This window comes from Staurois parvus, unplaced genomic scaffold (assembly GCF_062004578.1).
Source record: "Staurois parvus isolate SC_StPar_1 unplaced genomic scaffold, SC_StPar_1.0 ptg000203l, whole genome shotgun sequence".
NCBI lineage: Eukaryota > Metazoa > Chordata > Amphibia > Anura > Ranidae > Staurois > Staurois parvus.
The window spans coordinates 895,302-915,472 of NW_028317999.1; the positions used below are offsets into that span (position 1 = coordinate 895,302).

The following is a 20,171-nucleotide window of genomic DNA, read 5'->3' on the forward strand; positions in this document are numbered from 1 at the left end:
ATTAAACCTGAGTGTGCACTTTCAGCCGATATCCATTATATAACTATACCTTGAATATGTTTTGGTAAATACTTGAAAAAAATCTAAAATTGTGCCTGCGTCCAAATATATATGGACCTAACTGTAGTCTTGAATTGCATCCACACCCTTCCAGCTCATCCAATCTTGCAGCCTTAGATTACAATCTAATTAAAAACGTATTTAAAACTTATCAGGAATGCATTTTGAGATGCATGCAGTATGACAATATTATTGATGCTGCTGGGAGCCTATCCTGACAACTAAGACAAACAATTTAAATTTGAGGGAATTAAAGCTTAAAAGGGGACCATGGAGAAAAACAAACCTTACCATAGTTTTAGTCTTACCATATTTTTCCAAGATCAGCACTTGTGCATGTGGTCAGGAATTTAAGGCACAACTCTCATATGTCACACTGGAAGCTCTCTAAAAAATGAACAAAATGAACTGGTAAACTACTTTTTCTCTCCTGTTTCCCCCCCCCAGTTTTGTTCATATCGAAAGCCACTGTATGGTCAGTGTTTAAAAATATTTAATATAAAATAAACAAGTATTATTATTGAAAAGAAAAAAAAAATCACAGATGGGAATTAGCATTACCTAATAGAGCGATAAACCCAATGTGAATATGTAGGGGCAAATTTATAAACTTTCACAGCATTGTAAAGCATGTGCTTAAGGCCTCATGCACACAGGACTTTTTTTTTTTTTTAACCCTCTTAGAAGCCTCCTCCTGGCAACAGTGTTTTGGCGGAAAAAAAAAGAAAAAAGCCTGATGCTTGTAAAACTGTGTAATGCATTTACTAGCATCAAGCGTTTGGGTGTTAATTAATTTCATTGGCCAGTAAAAAAAAAATTTATTCTGGCCACTGAAATGATTTAACACTAAAATGTGCCTAGCGTTAACACGCATTTGCACACGTTAACACACGTCACGCATTTTTTCTGCCAAAACACTGCTGCTCCTGGACGCACTGGCAGTGGGGTTTTTTTCTAGTTTTTGTAATTTCTAATTATTTCATATTATGGCATACCACAGGAATTTTTTTGAATCACATACCTGTAAAAGACATAGCAATTCAATATTTACATTTCTTTTGAACACTATACATAATGAGTACTTAGGAAGCCTATATGTAAATGGTTTTATTTTGGCTCTGAATAATTCCAACACTGGCATAAAAAAGGCTTACAAAGCACTGCTAAAAGTCTTGTCCATTATTCCTACTACAGATCATTGTGCTGAGTACAAATAACTGCAATCATGTCTTAAAATATACTCAACCATTCAAATGCAAAATGGAAGTTAATTACAAATATAGCAAAAGAGGGATACACAAGAGAACAAATGCTCTGCAAACATCTCATTAGACATCATTTATCAATTGATTAGTCTTGGGTAGAAAGCTTTGCTGGCATTAAATATGTTGTACCCTATAAGAGCACAGTAGTTACCCTGAAATCATATCACTGATATTAAAAGTGATCTGCCATGATAGAAACATGGGAGGTGCCAGTGATAATATTTGGTGGTGTAAGTTTCCAGGCCATCATTCTAATCAAGTATGTGTATAGCAGGTCTCGCTAGAGCCATGGAAACTCTGTTCACACCGAAGATTAATTTTGGGGCTTGTTCATATATGTGCAGAGATTGGTATCTTACTTCACTGGAAAAACACATCTTCATAAGGGCACAGAGTAAATAGTTGTTTTCTAGGTGTCCTGTTCTCACTTAGGCCTCGTGCACAGGGCATTTTTTTTTTACAGCTTCCAATTGGCCCTCCATGTTATCCTATGTGTCCATGCACACATAGACTTTTAGAAACTTTTAGTAGCAATAGCTTTTACCAGGCGTTTTTTTTTGCAAAAATACTGCTGCCAGGAGCAAGGCTTCTAGGAGAGTTTTTTTAACGTACTGTGTGCATGAGACCTAAAATCTGCCTTCAAGTGGGCTGCAGTGTGGAAATCTGCAACAGGCCAGCATCTTTCCTTCTTGTACATCAGCTCACCCACAGCTCAATTTCTGTCTGCACACAAATACATAAATATTCAATAAAGTTAAAAAAAAAAAAGAAAAAGGTGAAAAAAAGGAAAGCATTCTTTGTAGTTTAAGAGCCCAAAACACTGCTGGCCAAAAGTGATACATGGCGTTTTACAGTGTAGGTAGTGCAAATTGACCCTTGTTGATGTATGTTACATTGAGCCTTTATATTGAACCTGTAGCCATGAAAAAACACCTCCTCCTCTTTTGGGCAGCACAACACACTGCAACACATGTACTTTCACACATGTTGCAATGTGCTGAAGTTTAGGTGTGTCAGTTTAGGTGAAAATGCTAATTAGTACTTCATTACCACTTCAACTATGTTGCTGGATGGGATGCTGTTCACCCCTTTTGATTGCAATAAAAGAGATTAAAAAAAAAAAAAGATACCATGTAATTTTTTAAAAATTTAAATAAATGTAAAGTGCCACTGTTTCCCCATGCTCATGCACAAATGCGAACATGCATGTTGGTCCCACACACATATGTAAATGACAATCACACCACACATGAGGTATTAGAGCAAGATATACATTAGTGCCAGACCTCCTCTGTACCTCTAAACTGGTAACCTGTAAAGGCTCTTAAAGCTTCACCCATGGAGATTTTTAGGCACTGTAGTTTGGTGCTGTTCCACGGGAGGCCGCAATTCTAAAGTGTGACATGTTTGGTATCTATTTACTTGGCGTAACATCATCTTTTATATTTTGACAAACAGTTATTATATCATGTTTTTGTGCATTAACATTTATTAAAAAGTTTATTTTTTTCCAAAAAATTGCTTCTGAAAAACCGCTGCGCAAATGTCATGTGACATAAAAATATTCAACATGCACTATTTTATTCCCTAGGGCCTCTACTTAAAGAATATATAGGGGGTTATTTACCCAAATTGGACAGTGCAAAATCATAAAAACCAATCAGCTTTCATTACCAAAAGTTCAATTGAACAAGCTGAAGTTGGAAGCTAATTGGCTACCATGCACAGCTTTACCAGAGGGCACCAATTTTAGTAAATCTCACCCACAATGTTTGAGGGTTCTAAGTAGTTTTCTAGCAAACAACAAAAGATGTTTTTATTTTTACATGTAGGAGAGGGATGCCAGAATTGGCCAGGACTGGAAATGGTTAATGCCTTTGAATGGAACCTCTCACGATATAAAAAAGGATACCATTGCTAGCCTGCTTTACAGTGAAAGCCTCAAGGCTGATCTTTACCTTTCTCCAGTACATGTGGAGTGCCAGAAAACCTGATGCGTACATGCTTGTTCCACGTCACTGACTCACTAAGTGGAAAAGCAAGGATCAGGATGAGAGCTGCAGACAAAGAATCTTCAAAAAAAGGTCAAAGAGTTGCTCCCACTTTCCTACCCTGACAGATTCCCTTTAAAGACTGTAAAGTTACATCTTAATTTTTTTAGGTGTATTCATGTGTTAAAAGAAAATAGCCGAAATTGCATGCACACTTCTAGTGCATTAAGACTGCCTTACAGATACTGGTCTGTGTATATAGCATGAAATATTTTATCAGGAGACCAGCATCTCTAAACATCTAGAAGGTTAAAATTTCTCTCCAATCTATTTATTATAAATCATGATTCCATTCTCCTGAATGATTGAAAGGATGTGCTGCAATACATGGAAAAAAGGAACAGTTGAAACGCTCAACACATTAAAATTTCAGAATGCTTTGGTGTGAACTACTGTGTTGTGAATCACTAGAAATAATGTGTTCTATTTTTAATCTATCCAACCCATATTGCATGAAACGCTCCAAGATGTAACCATGTGTTAAAAGATTTCCATTGGAATATATTAATAATTCAGGGGGTTCAGACTACATTCTGTAATCAGCAAAGACAGAGGGACAGCATGGTTTATCAAGTTAGTCGGTCCAACTAGGTGCCAAGTAGCATGGTTCATTAACTCGATAGTTTATAAGCAAACTGGAGGTCTATTTATAATGAATTCCCTTTGTGGATGCCTCATCATTTGTGCAACATAATGAATAATGCCTGTTATGTTTATATTATGTGTGTCATATCAGTTTCTATTTGTTGCCCTTTGCTGGAAGAATGTAACATTCTCTAACAAATCATCCTAAGAGAAAAATTGCTATTAGAACATTCAACCATAAGAGTTAAAGAACATTCACTAATAGAAAAATAGCTTAAAGTGGAACTGCCCTGCATCTGAGCACCACAAACCAAAAATGCTATTCAATTCATTGCAGATATTCAAAGCCAACTCCCCCATCCATCCATGTCTCTATGCTTTATTTTGAGAAATCCCCCTGGCATTTCTGGCAGAGGCCATGTTGAGTAAGGGCAGATAATTCATGTAGTGTTTACTTTTTGGAATCCATCTGCCCTTATCTCAGGCATTGGCTAAGCTGAGAACCCTCCCTCCCCTCCTGGAGATTGCTGGGATGTATGACATAATTCGCTTAGGAAAGGAAACCAGGAAGTAACTGAAGAAATGTAAAAAAAAAAAAAAATTGTAAAACAAGTAAACGAATGCTAGCAGCATGAGGAATAAAAATAGTCATTGTTGACCGAGAGAGTGAAATTCCACTTTTGAGTGATATTAAAGTGTTACTAAACCCAGAACCCTGCATTCACTATATCTTGTCTCCCACAGTACACACACCATGGAACTACAATTACTGTAGTAAATACAAAACTGCTAAATACCTTTTCTCATTTGCAGTCTATAGCAGTCTTGTGATTTCTATCAGTGTCTGGCCAAGCAATGGTTAAAGTTTGTAGGAGGAATTTTCATTCTGCTCTGACTGACCTATGAGGCTCCATGACCCCTGACCCTCTGTATGGACAGTGCTGAATGGCCCTGTGCTGATCACATGCACCTTCCCAAAGAAAAAAAAAAAACCTTTCTAGCAATACACACTAAACTGAGCATGTGCAGAGTGACTCTTAGAGCTCTGCACTATCAGTAGATGGATTGGGGACAGTAAGCAAAGGGGAGGATCAGAGAAGACAGGAACAAATGGCCTTTTAACATAACATGGAGGATTAACCCCTTAGGTTCCATAGTGAGTATGACAAGCATGCTTTACTGCATATACAGATGATTTTACAGTTGTGGGTTTAGTAACACTTTAAAGCCTCCTATTTAATTTGTGTTCCTTTTAAATAGCAGTAACCCATAAGCATAATCTTATTTTTTAAAGCTCTGCCTTTATAGAAGTTTTCTGTGTGTTTCTTATGAACACGCACGTAGAGGCATGGGTGCGCCTGAAAGGAAGAGCAGAAAGCTTGTTTTCTTCAGCTGACGGTGAATCTGCTCGTCCTCACATCAGCCTGGTGCAGAAGAACACAGGCGCAGTAGCGCAATACATAATGGGACATGTAGTCTCAAAAGCTGGTCACATGGTATATAAGAGCACCATCCCCCTGTCAGAAGCTTTAATACTTTAATGCAAGGATTGCTGAGCATGCGGCTGTTAACCGCTGGTAATGAATAATGTTAGATTGATATCCAGTTGTTGCGCTATTGATAAAAAATATACTAATAGTGAGTCACTTATACTTTAAATGTGCTTCTATCAATAATATTATTAAATAAAAATGCATGAAACACCAAACAATGCAAAAGTCTTTTGATGGCAAAATCCTGATTATGATGAACAGCCGTGTCCACAATAATCCTCCACTTGTGTAGTGAAACAGAGCCTCTCATGCCCACCACCACAAAACACACACTGCTCCTTACCGAATAGTTAGACCCCACATTATAGGTGGTCTAACAGAGCATGATGATGAACATATCTTGCTTGTAACATCCTAGATGGAGAAAGAGGTGCCACTGACTTCGTTATTTCTCCTCCTCTCCTCCTCCCTTATTGTGATCTGCTGTGTACTCCATCAAAAAGGATAATACTCTATAGATTATGTGAGAACGTTCAAATGATTTATTAAAATACATGAAAAAAACACTTACAAACTTCCAAGACAAGTGAGCATGCAAGTCATAAACACCGCTGGTGCCGGCTCCAGACAGGCGTGGGTGACATCAGCACAACCCCAGCCCAGCCCCAACGTATATTTCGTCTCAACAGACATGGTCAAGGGGATCAGGTGTCCCTGATCCCCTTGACAACATCCAGTGAGAGGAAACGTAGGCCTGGGCTGGGCTGAGATTGTGGAGCTGGCACCAGGGATGTTTATGACTTATATGGTTCACAATTTGTTTGGATTTTTTTTACCAGTCAGCGCAATTACATTTTCACATTATAATGTTAGTTGTTTTGTTTTTATTTTTTTTTTAAAGAAGTTGATAATTGTATGATTTATGTAGCAATTAGATGTATTTAATGTACATGTATGTGAGGCTTTAGAACCACTTTAAAGCTGTAGGCTAAGGACATTCTATCAGCATGAAAAAGAATATTGTAAGCTCCAAGGAGCAGGGCCCTCCTATCCCTCTTGTATTGAACTGTATTGTTGCTGTATTGTCTCCCATTATATTGTAAAGCGCTGAGCAAACTGTTGACGCTATATAAATCCTGTATAATAATAATAATAATATGTAGGAGACCTCAGCACTCTGTACACCGTCTATGGAAATTTGAATGGCTAAATAGGTGCTCGGGCAAGAGAACCTCTAGCTGCAGCATGAAGTGAAACATTTAGCAGCAGTATTACTATCACCACTAATGTGACAGCTTACTGCTCAGGACTTATGGTTGTTGTTTCTCTAGTTATAATAGTCAGACTAAAAAAAAATATTTATCCAACTCAAAAAAAAATTATTATTGCATTATCAATATTTTAATATGTGGCCAGCAGGTGGCAACCCCAGCTCCCTTTCACAAGTTTTCCAGGTTCTCCTTAGCTCCTCTGTTGAAAACAAATGCTACATAAAGCTCAAGTTAAAACTTACACATGTGAAAAAGCAGTGAATCATCTTCATCTGTGTACACAAATAAATGTAAAAACAAACATTTAAAACAAATATAAAAGAATAAATAAAACTGGCCCCAAACTATTAAAGTTCCCCTTTAAGTAAAACAACCAACTCAATTCTCCTGTGTGTGGTCCTGTTGCCAAATACCTGGGGTACCCATGTTACCTGCTGTAGAGGCAAGCTCTGTGGTCCTAGTAGTAACAGCATCAGGTGTACCAGGTGTCATGGCCACAAACTGATTATGCATGACACTGCCATTCCTGTATAGGCAAGAGGAATTTTGAAGTAAAATACAAATCCAAGGACTTTAACCTGATATTGTGCACTAGCACATGATAATACTTTGCCATAAGCAGACAACCTGCTTAACCACCTTTTTTCAGAAAGAAAAAGCTCTTAAACTGGAGCTTACTGTTACGACTTTAAAATACATTTCTGATAATGGTAACCATTAATAAAAATAAATTAATTAATAAAAAAGCTGAGCAATTTAAAAACTATGCAGATTATTTTTTGTGGTTTTCAAAGCACATTTAAAATCAGATTTACGAAAAAGACATTTTTGGGACATATTCCTTATATTAGAGAAAAGAATACTGATTAATGTAGATCCAAGTAGATTTCCATTAAGACATACACAGCACCATACATTTCAAAATGGGACAAACAGCAACCAATGCACTGGAGTCCACAAAGCAAACGGATTGTACATCAAGTGTTTACTACCATCGTTACCAACACCGCATCAGTAAAGAAATTTTTACCCTCCCAGTCATTCCATTATAACAAAGTAACCTTCTTGAGAATTCTGCCAACTACATAAATACTCCACTTATAAAGAAGTCAATGCGTAGTAAACATGTGACCTTGGCTTTCATGGTTACTTTTTTCAGATAAAACAGCTCAGAACACAAGAATGATTATCTTCCAACGCTGTTCTAAACCACCACAGATGTCCCTACGACATTGTGAATGATAAAAAAAAAAAACACAAATCAGATTTTACAGCAATAGCATGGAACAGTTCAGATACACAAGGTAACATCAGCTAAAATTCAAATTTTCCAAAAATGGATTAGTAATGCTGTTTTCAATATATGTACAGTTAAATGGTTATTAAAACGCTTAGTGTGCTTGGAGCCTTAGGTGCAGCTTTCGTGCTGGGTGACAGGTTATATCCTAGTGTTCTAGGTGTCCTTTGTCATATATTGTCCTTTGTCAAACATGTTTATTTCTTGTTAAAAGCTGGTATAAAACATTACCACATTTAGTAAACATTAGTAAATTGTAAAGTTTACTTTTAAGCACTACAGAACATTAATTTAATCAAGGCAACAATAACAAAATAGGTTACTTACAAATCTACAAAAATAAAATGTGTGGATAGGAGAGGTATTGAGATGATAGGCTCCGTTCATGTATGTGTGAGCTTGTTTGCATGTTCACGTCATGGATACAGCAATCCATTCATTTCAATGGCTTAGCAGCGAGAAAACACAGGGAAAGAAGTACTGTACTCAAACATTATTAAAAAAATCACAAAACAACTGCTGATGCCTGTGGGTTCCATTACGAATTAATGGTAACCCCGCATTTCTGCTAAAGTGCAGACTACTTTTGGGCAGGTTGGGAAAACATGCGAATTTCACGTGTTCCCCACTAAGAGATGTGAACCTAGCCCTACTGTTCAGTTCATTGTTGAATTTTTCCATAAGGCAAAATGGTCAGTGTACCTATTGTAGCTCACATATAATTAAAGTCAAAATGTTTTATGTTTTAGTCCAAAACAGAGCAGAAATTGTTAGAAATTCTGTCAGTTGTTTTTACTGGTGTCTCCACTGAGAAGATCTCCCTGCACATCCTTTCAAAGTGCCCAATCATTTGTATTAATTGGAGGAATAGTGCTCCATTGTTGGTGACAGTGGAAGAGTGGAAGGAATGGTCCCTTATTATTTCTGTCAGTGGCAAGAATAGTGCCCCATTGTTGGTAACTGTGGGGGGAATTATGCCCCATTGTTGGTGTCAGTTGGAGGAATGGTGCCTCATTGTTGGTGTCAGTGGAAGGAATAGTGACTCATATCAGTTTGAAGAATAGTTCCCAAGGGACAGATAGAAGCAAGCAAAGGGTCGATCCAGAGGCCACAATTTGGAGACAACTGCCCTAAATAATCCAAAACCACCCACTGTCTGGAGAAGACTGAAGAGGAACTGACGCATCATGTGAGTGGTCAGAAGATGAGAGAAAAAGGTATATTTAAAAAAAACAAAAACAAAAACAAAACATACTGCTGGGAGGGGATTTTATGTGATAGGAACGCATGGAGGTGGGGGGTGTGGAGTAAGATGGCTTTAAAGGATAAGTTCACCTTTTGACAAAAAAATAATAAATGCTATTTTTTTTTCAGGTAGGAAACGTGCATTTATTATTTTTTGGAGTCTGTAAAGTATTGCATCAGTGATCAGCAGATCACTGATGCCATGCATGTCTCCTGCAGACCTGTCAGTATATCTGCTTGCCCATACAGGATGTACAGGGGGCGAAGGCCAATCCATTCATAGCATGTTACACCCTGAAAATAGGTGTAACATGTTATGAAAGATGAAGGTATCCTTTAAACACTTCATCAATTCACCATGAGTTACAGAATTTATATTGAGAAAATTAAAAATTATCAAAATGCTCAATTCACATACATAGGTGTGAATGTTTATTCTTTCACAAGAAATATTAATCTTTAGAAAGCTTTTATATTTCTTACATAAATCACTGTTTCTTCTTATAATTCAGTTTCTTATAACCATCAAAAAATGGCTCCATTCTTTACTCTCATCAGACACCTGATGATTTAAAGTCAATGTTGAGCATAAAATCTTTTTTTTTAGTTTTGGTCAAAGTGGGGAAAGTGTAAAATCCCTGTCTGGATTGTACTGCTATCTGGGATTCCTAGAGAGATTTACATGTCCTGGTGAAAATGTTCAATAAGGACACAGACATAAATAAAAAGTACATGGGGTTCTAGCCTTTTCCTATTCTACGGTCCTCCCTATGCCTCAGTGGGTTTCCTGTGTGGGTGCTCTGGTTTCCTCTCACACTTCAAAGACATGCTGGTAGGTTAATTACATCCTGTCTAAATTGGCAATAGTATGTGTATATATGCACATGAGGTAGGGACCTTAGATGGTAAGTTTTGAGGGCAGGGACTGATGGGAATATATAATATATGTAAAGTGTAGCCCTGTAAATTTTCAGTGCTATGTAAATACTTGTAATGAATAATAAAATATTAAAGTTTTGGCTGGATATACACTTTTAGAGTGTATGTAAACCCCAATAATGACCTTCTGTTATTTGCTTCTATTCCGTCTGCTAAATATATGGTTGAAAAAAAAACTGTTACAAATGCAAAAAAATAATAATAATATTGTTCATTTTACCAGAAATCTTGTGAACTGTTAATTTCCGATGCTCTCTTTGGAATCCAGAACCAAAAAAAAGAAATTGTATTTTTGGCTTATTGTAAAATCCTTTTCTTGGGATGCTTTACAGGACACAGAATGAATATTCAAGTACATAGGGTAATACCACTGCCTTCAAAGAGATTGGTCACTGGTAAACAAAAGTTGTAAGGACAACCCTCCCACTCCCAGCAGGCCTCAGTTTTGTACCAAGCAATAGCAGGAGTGGATCATAAGAAAACGGAGGGAAGGGACCTATGTCTCATAATCAGGGGCGGACTGACCATTTGGAAACTCGGGCACTGCCCGAGGGCCCGGGGTCAGTAGGGGGCCCCATGAGATGCTCCTGGTACCTTTTTCATAGGCTTTTTTGACTTTGGGCAAGGACACAGGGGCCCCATGATCCCCTATTGCCCAGGGGCCCCATGAGTTGTCAGCCCGCCCCTGCTCCTAATGTACTCCAACAAAAGTATTTAACAGCAGGTCAAAAATCCTGTTTTTTTAATGGTACATTATTAGTATTTTTGTAACATGAGGATGTCCAAGAGCAGTCCAAATAAGTGAGAAACCAAACAAAAAGCTAACAGAGGGGGATCAACAGAATCTAAAGAGTCACCTAAAGAGCTTTACCACACAAGGAAACATCAGCAGATACCTGACCTGGTAAAACCTAAGAGCACAGAAGAACAGGTGACAAACTTGCAAATCTTAAAGTAATGCCTAAAGCTAAAAAAAGGCCCAAGAGGCATTAATTAGGCTTCAACAGCCAGGCTGTTAAAGCAGCAACCGAGAAGCAGGAGGCAAACCAGTCTCTGGAACAGAGGATCCAGATTTGGAGGAGTCATGGAGATTCTGCCAGGAGTCTGAAGAAGTCTGAGTATCACAGCCTCCTGGGTCAGTTTAGTGTGATGAGAATCATCATAATGGCTTCCATCTCTGCTCCGTGGAGTAAACGTAAATGAGGAAAGAGTTTTAAAGGAGGGAAAGTGTAGATTAGGTTGAACTGATCCTGCAGAGTTATCAAAGCATTCACTGCAAAAACTAGAGGATCCCTGGATCTGGAGGAAACTTGGTTTGTTGTTGAACTTGGAAGCCGGAAGGTGCACGTCCAGCATCCCCCACCTGTGAATGAGGTCTTGAAACTCCTTGGAATGAAGAGGCAACATTTCATAAATGAGGAAATCTTTCTGCCTGTAGTCCACACCTGGAATGTCTATGGCAGATGTGGCTGTGAAGCTCCACCCAAGCGTGAATTTGGCCAGCTTCACTTTGAGCTGTAAGACTTTGGATTCCTCCATGATGATTGATGTATGCCACTTCTGTGGCATTGTCTGGCTGAACCCAGGTCAGATGACCTTGCAGTCAAGAGCTCCAGTGTTGCAGGGAAAACCAAATCGCTCTGAGCTCCAGAATACTGAATGGGAGAGGAGCTTCCATGGTGACCAAGTACCCTGTACCAAAAGGGTATCAAGGACTACTCCCTAGCCCGACAGGCTGGCGTTGATTATGAAAACCTTTCAGACCAACGGCAGGAAGGATTTTCGTGATTTCAGCTCCAGACTCATGGGTGAGGCACATGTGACAGTCTAGGTACTTGACCCCTCCTGTCTCATGCAGTCACAATGAGAGAGGAAAACCTCAGTCTCTGGATAACACATTCTGGACCTAAATGTCCAAAACATCCTGAGACCAGATGCCACATAGATCAACAATCCCCCCCCCTCCCCCAGCACACACATTTTAATAAGTAGGGCCCCCCATCATTGACATGAGAACTTGCTCATGGTGCTGGATGATTTCAGAGCCCTGGTGGAGACGACTGTACAGATGGCTGTTCTGACATGGCATGGTCTGCCATTTTCTCAATCAGGAACTGATGTAAAGCAAATGCAGAAGTGATTGCATGGAAATTTCTTAGGATACATTGTGCTTTAGAAAAACATTGTGCAGGAAGGGTTTATACAGTCATGGCCGAAATTGTTGGCACCCTTGATATTTCTCCAGGAAATCATGTATTTCTCACGAAACGTATTGCATTAACACATGTTTTGCTATACACATGTTTATTCCCTTTGTGTGTATTGGGACAAAACAAAAAAAGGGAGGAAAGAAAGCAAATTCGACATAATGTCACACAAACCTCCAAAAATGGGCTGGACAAAAGTATTGGCACCCTTTCACAACTGCGGATAAATAAGAATGTTACAAGCATGTGATGCTCCTGTAAACTCACCTGGGGCAAGTAACAGGTGTGGGCAATATAGAAATCACACCTGAAAGCAGATAAAAAGGAGAGACGTTCACTTAACCTTTGCATTGTGTGTCTGTCTGTGCCACACTAAGCATGGACAACAGAAAGAGGAGACGAGAACTGTCTGAGGACCTGAGAACCAAAATTGTGGCAAAATATCAACAATCTCAAGGTTACAAGTCCATCTCCAGAGAACTAGATTTGCCTTTGTCCACAGTGCGCAACATTATCAAGAAGTTTGCAACCCATGGCACTGTAGCTAATCTCCCTGGTCGTGGACGGATGAGGAAAATTGATGAAAGATTGCAACGCAGAATAGTCCGGATGGTGGATAAGCAGCCCCAAACATGTTCCAAAGACATTCAAGCTGTCCTGCAGGCTCAGGGAGCATCAGTGTCAGCGCGAACTATCCGTCGACATTTAAATGAAATGAAACGCTATGGCAGGAGACCCAGGAGGACCCCACTGCTGACACAGAGACATAAAAAAGCAAGACTACAGTTTGCCAAAATGTACTTGAGTAAGCCAAAAGCCTTCTGGGAAAACGTCTTGTGGACAGATGAGACCAAGATAGAGCTTTTCGGTAAAGCACATCATTCTACTGTTTACCGAAAACGGAATGAGGCCTACAAAGAACAAAACACAGTACCTACGGTAAAATATGGTGGAGGTTCAATGATGTTTTGGGGTTGTTTTGCTGCCTCTGGCACTGGGTGCCTTGACTGTGTGCAAGGCATCATGAAATCTGAGGATTACCAAAGGATTTTGGGTCGCACTGTAGGGCCCAGTGTCAGAAAGCTGGGTTTGCGTCCAAGATCCTGGGTCTTCCAGCAGGACAATGACCCCAAACATACGTCAAAAAGCACTCAGAAATGGATGGCAAAGAAGCGCTGGAGAGTTCTGAAGTGGCCAGCAATGAGCCCAGATCTAAATCCCATTGAACACCTGTGGAGAGATCTTAAAATTGCTGTTGGGAAAAGGTGTCCTTCCAATAAGAGAGACCTGGAGCTGTTTGCAAAGGAAGAGTGGTCCAAAATTCCGGGTGAGAGGTGTCAGAAGCTTATTGATGGTTATAGGAAGCGACTGATTTCAGTTATGTTTTCCAAAGGGTGTGCAACCAAATATTAAGTTAAGGGTGCCAATACTTTTGTCCAGCCCATTTTTGGGGTTTTGTGTGACATTATGTCATATTTGCTTTTCTGCCTCTGTTTTATATTTGTTCCAATACATACAAAGGGAATAAACATGTGTATAGCAAAACATGTGTTAATGCAATACCTTTTTTGTGTGAAATACTTGATTTTCAGGAAAAATATCAAGGGTGCCAACAATTTCGGCCATGACTGTATATATTTAAAGCACATGTCAACACACAAAAAAACATGTATACAGTATAAATATATACAAACACATACAGTATATATAAAATATTTTGTACTTTTCTGCAAAACATGCACATTTCCCGATGTTTAATGTCTTTAAACAAACTGCAGGTACAGAAGAATACAGTTAATGTGCAAGAAATATATTTTGCTCCAAGCAGTAACATGGGAGGTGCTCTGACGGCCCTGGACGCAGACAGTCTGTGCCCAGGGCTGGCAGTTGAGGCTGCAAACAACCTGAACACAGCTAATCATTCAGTTTGTATGTAGATATAGCACATACTGCTGTGTTCAAATGCAGAGTATGGCCACATCCAAAAGCTGCAGTGTAGTTGCCCTCATTTGCCTGGCAGAATGAGGCCTAATGTGGCACATTTCTCTGCAGGAACCAACACCTACCCATTGGTGAAAGGAGATGGGGAGGAAGAAAGTCCATGATGCCTTGCAACCAGACCAACAACACCTAAAAAACAATATGGATGTTTTGAACTTGGGAGAGCTCTCTCAGGGGAAGAAGACTGTTGTGGAATACTAAAGTTGAACTTTAAAGCCTCAGTGTGGGTTACGTGATATGGTGCTTTGGAACGTGGTGCTTTATAAATAAAAAATAGGCTCCTAATAGCTGTGTGGAAGCTGAAGAACAATTGCTGTTCACCATGGTTGTATAGTTTTGCCCAGTGTAGATCAGAATACTGGGAATCTGAATTAGTATTTCTAAACCAAGAATCTATGGTGGATATTCACCTATGCTTACTGGTAGAAACGATTTAATAATATGGAAAGAAAATGGCTATCCTGTATACCACCAGTGCATGAAACTGTGTATAATCCAAACAAACAGATTTGTAAATACAGATGACAAAGCTAGCATGTGGCATAGGAAGGACTAAAGTCAATATTGATTGCTTCCATTCTTATTCATAACCCTGTATCCATTAAAACAGCAGTGTGTCACCACTCCCCTGAAGCCAGTAGTTGGGGAACCCCCTCATCTGGAACACTCAGACCTGGTTAGAATTGTGCATGTTGTCGGAGTGAAGCTGACCTGAAAGATCCGTGTGTAGTGACGTTATGTTTAACCCCAAACTTCAAACTAACAATTAAAAATAAATATGCTGCTTAGCCATTTGCTGCTGCTTACATAACAAAATTCTTCAGATATAAAAACAATCCATGCCCCTTACTGTATTTTTGGCTGATGTAAATTAAAAGCCAGAAGGTAGCCAAATAAATCATGTTTTGTATACCTTGTATTAGGGGAAATACAAAACTTGATAAAGCCTTAATCATCCCCCCCCCCCCAAAAAAAGCATTATGATTACCCTCTTTCAGAATATTATGATTAATTCCCTCCCAGACCATTAAAACTACCTTACCCCCCCTTACAACTACCCCAGACCATCTTAATTACCCCTCCTTTCCAGACCACTATGACTACCCCCTTCCTGACCATTACAATTAGCCCCTTCTAGATCATTATAATAACCCCCTCCAGACCACTATGATTACCCCTTCCAGACCATTATAATAACCCCCTCCAGACAACTATGATTACCCCTTCCAGACCATTATAATTAACCCCCCCCCCCCTTCAGATCACTATGATTACCCCTTCCAGAGCATTAGAGTTACCCCCATCCCCTTCAGGTCACTATGATTACCTCTTCCAGACCCTTATAATTACCCCCCTTTAGATCAAAATTATTACTTCTTCCAGACCACTATAATTACCCACCCCCCTTTAGATCACAATGATTACCTCTTCCAGACCATTATAATTACCCACCCCCTTTAGATCACAATGATTACCTCTTGTAGACCACTATAAGTAACCCCCCCCCTTCATATCACTATGATTACCTCTTTCAGACCAATATAATTACCCCCCCCCCCTTTAGATCACTATGAATACCTCTTCCAGACCATTCTACTTACCCCCCCTTCAGTACCCCCATTCCCTTCAGATCACTAGGATTACCCTTTCCAGACCATTATAATTACCCCCCTTCCAGACCATTATAAGTACCCCCACCCCCTTCAGATCACTAGGATTACCCTTCCAGACCATTATAATTACACCCCTTCCAGACCATTAGCGACATAACGCCACATTAATCTGAAGATCATCTCCTAAAATAATAATTTGCTTAGGAAGTCTTTCTTCCCATCCAGAACTGAGAAATGGAAGGGGGGAGGTGTTATGCCAGCAGTTTTCTAACAATGATGTCACAGTGCTAGAGCAAACACATTCTCCTATTCCCCCGCTAGTATTCAGCGCTGTTATATATAGAAGCTACCACTACCTGAAGGCTGGTGTGTGTACAAACGCTGATCTAACACACTTCTGTTCATTCTTGCAGTGACGTCACCTCCATCAGTCCACTCTATAGCTAGAAGTGGAATGGATTTACCAGCGCTGGGGCTTCATGCAATGAATAGAATGGTGGTCCAGCACAGGAAAGGCGATCAATGAGTGTGATGATGGAAGAGGGGGACCCCGTGCACTGCACATAGTGGGGAGCCCTGTCTGGCACATTATAACATCCATATGACAGAGCAGGAATGAGTCACCCTGCAGCTTTCTATACAAGGATGGGCTGCCTTCTACACCAATGTCTATATACGGTCTGATAATAAAGGATGTCATGCATGAGTTTAACACTAGGCTTCCACTTCCCATCCTGAATGTACTCAGGATCCCTGTCCTCATATACTCCCCTCTGAACAGTGACCCCTCAGCTCACCTCTCACCACCTCCCTGCAGACAGGTGAAGGGAAATAATGGCAAGCTGGGAAAGTGTGCAGCAGACATGACAGGGTAAGAGCAATGCTACAAAGGATCAGCATCAGCAGCCATCCCCACACTCAGCATTCTGCATGGATGAGGAATGGCTATGAATGGCTACCAACCCCCCTCTCTTCAATGGATGATCAGCTGGTGTGCACCTGTGAGTGTGACTTACCGCTCAGGGGGTGTCTCGGAGAACGGTCCCGGCTCATACTTTGCAGGTGTAGGGCTCAGGCAGGCTTCACAGCTCCTAATCCAAGTGCAGAGGTCTCAGGACCAGCCGGTGCCGCCACCGCTGCCTCCGCTCTCTGTTTACTTTGCCTATTGCATCGCCCTCCCCGCTGCGGTCTCTGCGTCTCCCAGCCTGGCTGCCGGAATACGTCACGCTATGTGTAGGCTCACCTTGCTATTCACCAACACGGCGTACGTACACTCCGCACTGGGCTGGGAGCTGCGCTGCTTTGCTCACGACCCAATGGAGAGCGCCCGATCCACCGCCGATCTGACGTTATCCATCCCCGACCATGATGTCTCTGACGTGTGTCCGAAGGATTGTCACTCCGGAGGATTTCCCAGCCTGAACAGAATGGAGAATAATGTGTTGCCTGTGTATGGGAATCTCTGCACCAGACGTCACTCAGCACTCATCGCCTACATAGAGCATAGCGCTGTACAACACAAGAACACGGACATCCCCTGATAGAGGAATGCACACAGCACAGACACACAACTGTCACTCTGGTGTGCTTAGAAATGACAGTTCGCATGGCTGATGACATATTTTGATCGCCTTGTTTTCTGTCCTTTCCTTTGTACATTTCATTGTAACTGTGCCATAGATGGATACAATGGAGCTGCCATTACTCACATTTCCATCTGCAAATGCCTAGTAGCCTGGCTGTCACGCTGATCCTCAATTAACCATTTCCCTACCAGGCCACTTATCTCCTATATGTAAAATTATACTTTTTTGCTAGAAAATTACTTTGAGTCCCCAAATGTTATATATATCTGTGCCCCTTTGTAATGTACAGCACCGAGCGAACTATTGGCGCTTTATAAATACTGTATAATAATATATATTTGTAAGCAAAGGCCCTAGAGCAGTGTTTCTCAACCTTTTCTCAGTCAAGGCACCCTTTAAGATTATAAACAGTCTCAAGGCACCCCATTCTAAAAACATATTCTAGAGGGGCGCATGCAAGAAGACGACTGTGCAGGACATGCTTGATTAGAGCTCCATATGACTGCCACGGCCGCTCACAGCCTTAACCCAGCATCCCCTCTACACACCAGCTGCCTTGCTTAACCCCTCAGCACACCCGACGCCCACAGAAATGGTGTATGGTGGTCGCTAAACAAAAGACTAAGCCGAAATCTATCCGAGTCCTAACGCAGGCCTCAACAAAGATGGCGACGGCTCCTTCCTCCCAGACGAGTACATCCCACTCACACAAGCAGACACAACAAGTAATAAAGTTTATAGTGAGCGCAAGGAACAAATGTAAAAAGCAGCTAGCACAATGCTCTGTACTTTTCTAATATTAGACACAAGTAACAGACACAGATGGTGAGTCTGACACAGAATTTAGGATTACTCCCTTGGCTTTCCACCCCGATGCCCCTCACTCTGACTGCAGCAATTTGAATGGATGCTTAGCAAAGCCCTCAAACAAACATCCAACCACATCACTAACAGACTCTCCCATGAAACTAGGGAGCTTGGACACCGTACAGTTGTAAGCCGTGTACCGGGGTGAGCTCCCCAGGATACAGTGAAGTCACGAATGAGGAAAGCAACCCCAACACCAGCTTTTGCCACAACAGAATTTTACTTAGATGTGGCAAATAAACACAATCACAAATGCTGAAAACATACAATACATTTACATACACCCAGCCCAAAGACTGAGACCCTTGTGCTGCACAGCACGGTGCCTCCTGATGGATGAAGGTAGAAGGTGTAGTAATTTACCTACTGGCGGGCACAACTAAGCTGCCACACCTTACCCGTTATTACCCTAAAAGAGCAGGAATCAGTGTATGGGTGTATGGTATGGACTAGCCTGTGGTGCAGCACAACAGCTTACAATCTTACACAAATCTACAGTATTCCCCCTCCCATAACTGGTCCTGTAACACATGCCTGAGTATTCCTTCTGAGCAAAACGCCAGTCTGGCTTGAGTTTGTGGAATTTTATCAGCTCTCCAATGTGAAATGTCACTGTAAGTTATGGAGTCCTTCCAATGATCAGTAATAACACTTGTGGCTTGACACAAACAGAGACCCTAACTAACTACAGGCCTGGCCTCAGTCTCTAGGCGCCAACACTGAAATGAGGTGCATGCACGATCTTACCGACCCGGGTCTGCTTTGCATCTGCTGGTGACTCTGAACAGAACAAATGTCTCTCCAACAAGCATGTGGTATGTTGCTTTGTTCCTCTGCTCTCATCAGCATTCCTGGCAGCAATCTTCCTTTCTTTGAACAGGATCAGGGTCTTGGACACGATCAGCTTCATTTAGCTGCAGCTCTGGTTACTGAGGGATGCTCTCACACCTGGATGCCATCAGATTCTCTGCTCATACGGCTCCTGCATTCACCATCCACCAAACATAGCTGCTGTCTCTCCTCTTCCTGTTCTTCTCAACTCTGTGTGAAAACCCCACCTCTTCATGAATATAGAAATATCTATGCAGTCTGAGGCTGTGTTAGGAAAACAGTGGCATCTTGTGGCTAAACTGCAGAATGTCAGTCCCGAACATTTAATTTACTCCACACAATAATTTACTGCACACAGTGTTCAAACAATGAGAGCTGTTTCCCCATGTCACACCATGGCCCTAGAACAACAGGCGGATGATCTTGACACCACAGTGCTAATCACTCTCAGGAACTAGAAGCCTTACATGAGGAAAATCTCACACTGCAAACTAGACTGGAGGACTTTGAAAACAGAGCCCACCGCTCTAACCTCCATATCCGCGGCCTCCCTGAATCGATTATAGACCTGCAGTCGACAATCACAGCACTATTTCAGGAATTGGGCCTATCCATGCCAATAGAGAGATTGGAAATGAACAGAATCCATAGAGCATAGACCAGAAGGCACTCCCCACGACATTATAGCAACACTACACTTCTTCTGCACAAAAGAACAGCTTATAGCGGCAGCTTGAAGTAAGGAAGCACTAATCCTCCAAGGTCATTTCTTCCAAGTCTTCCAAGATTTGTCTCCTGTTACCATCTCCAAATAGTGAGCCTTGAAACCTCATCTGCTAGCTCTACAGCAACACTGTATG

At 40.9% G+C, this 20,171-nt stretch overlaps 1 protein-coding gene across 4 annotated transcripts in view; it reads right to left on the reverse strand.

Annotated features, from left to right (window-relative positions):
* Positions 1-17,416, reverse strand: part of DTNA (dystrobrevin alpha) — a 339,219-nt gene extending 321,803 nt beyond the window's left edge. For 2 of the 4 annotated variants that reach the window (XM_089678323.1, XM_089678320.1), the window contains exon 1: positions 17,044-17,251. The gene's annotated coding sequence lies outside the window, so the exon portion shown is untranslated. The other 2 variants (XM_089678321.1, XM_089678322.1) reach the window with 2 other exon arrangements.
* Between the last annotated feature and the right edge of the window lie 2,755 nt (positions 17,417-20,171).